Source organism: Capsicum annuum, unplaced genomic scaffold (assembly GCF_002878395.1).
Source record: "Capsicum annuum cultivar UCD-10X-F1 unplaced genomic scaffold, UCD10Xv1.1 ctg73770, whole genome shotgun sequence".
NCBI lineage: Eukaryota > Viridiplantae > Streptophyta > Magnoliopsida > Solanales > Solanaceae > Capsicum > Capsicum annuum.
In genome coordinates, this window is record NW_025883818.1 from 1900 (window position 1) to 3432 (window position 1533).

At 37.4% G+C, this 1533-nt stretch overlaps 1 long non-coding RNA gene across 3 annotated transcripts; it reads left to right on the forward strand.

Annotated features, from left to right (window-relative positions):
- The first annotated feature begins 426 nt into the window (after positions 1 to 426).
- On the forward strand, positions 427 to 1526 carry LOC124894410. 3 transcript variants are annotated; one of them, XR_007051165.1, is made up of 3 exons: positions 514 to 719; positions 858 to 974; positions 1063 to 1170. It is a non-coding gene; the product is annotated as an uncharacterized LOC124894410 (long non-coding RNA). The 3 variants fall into 3 exon arrangements; XR_007051166.1 differs by adding an exon at positions 1369 to 1526 and having other exon boundaries at positions 515 to 974; positions 1063 to 1283; XR_007051164.1 differs by having other exon boundaries at positions 427 to 974.
- Positions 1527 to 1533: the final 7 nt, after the last annotated feature.

Here is a 1533-nt window from a genome sequence, read left to right on the forward strand (position 1 = left end):
TCCTTCCTTTTAAGATTATCTCCTTTCTGCTTCTTACACTTAAATTTAGATAGTGTACTTTCTGGATTCTCATCTAACTAATCATATCTGGTAACGAAGGAGATCGGCTCCCTTTAGTTCCCCGAACCATCTATTACAAAGAAAAACTTTTTAGAAAGTCTTTGTACATGTTCATAGCTTGAGTCAGATTAATCTCAGTGAGAGCAAGAGAAACAATAAGCACGTAAAAGGATACGACATTTCAAACTAGTTGGTTTGTATTTATGGATTCTTTGCTTCCAATGTGGTTCTATTCTTTTGATAATGTCAATTTGGTTCTATACTTATCTAATTTTGCATGGATTCCAAGAGTTTTTAAGTCCTTTGAGATAAATTCTCTTCTTGCCACAGGTTCATGAATGGACCAGTAAGTAAAAGCAGTACACGCCGAGCTTGACAGCATTGGTTTATGACCCAAGTGGGGGCAATAAAGTGATGGGACAAATAAAAATTGTTTGTTAAAAAAAAAAAAAGTTAAAGCAGTGCATATTAGTTAGATGAGATTCAGCTCTGAAGATACGAGAAGAAAGTGGATATTAGAAGACGACAAACAAAAAGAAAACTAGCATTAAACTCGCTGACCTTATAAAAATGTAGAACCTACGGATTGCCATGCGTAGGTACTAAGAAGCAGCTATCGAGAGGAGAGAAACAACTTCTCGAATGGTATGCAGAGAAAGGTAATAATTTTTCATGTATGTGTTAGAAGGCAATAATTTGCAGACATATGGTCAAGAGTGACTTCTATCAACGCTACATATGGTGGTGTATCTGGTTGAAGACACATTTCTTATGAATCATATGATCTCGTCTTGCAGGCATAACGTTGATCCTGAGTACCTACATAGTAAAAGCAGATCGTACTTCAAAGACTTGTTAGTGTAGCCAGGGAATATTTTAAATATCAAAAACTTGTTATTGCAACTAGATCCACTGTGAGTCTCTTGGAAATTTGGTTGTGTTGTATATATTTACTTTTCGGTATTTGTCATTACATGAACTTCTTTTTTTGTGTCTGTTCAGGTTTTGATGTTGTCAGATTTTGATGTACAAGGTGCCGATTCCAAGAACATCTTCTACTTGAGAGAAATCAATGACCACTGATAAGATTGTGGAAGCATTAAAAGCTAACAAAAATGCAAAGGTCGTAGTTGTTGGAGGAGGGTACATCGGTCTCGAGCTTACTGCTGTACTGAGACTGAACAATATTGAAGTCGATATGGTTTATCCAGAACCGTGGTGCAGTAAGTAAATTGCTTCTAGTTCTCACACTGTATGCATAACATGCAATATTGAACTGTTTCATGTTAGTCCTTTTGCTTTTCGCAGTGCCTCAGCCTTTTACCGAGGGCATAGTTGCATTCTATGAAAGTTAACAACAACAACAACAACAAACCCAGTGTATTCCCACCTAGTGGGGTCTGGGGGGTAAGATGTACGCAGTCCATACCTCTACCTCTAAAGAAGTAGAAAGGCCGTTTCCGATAGACCCCC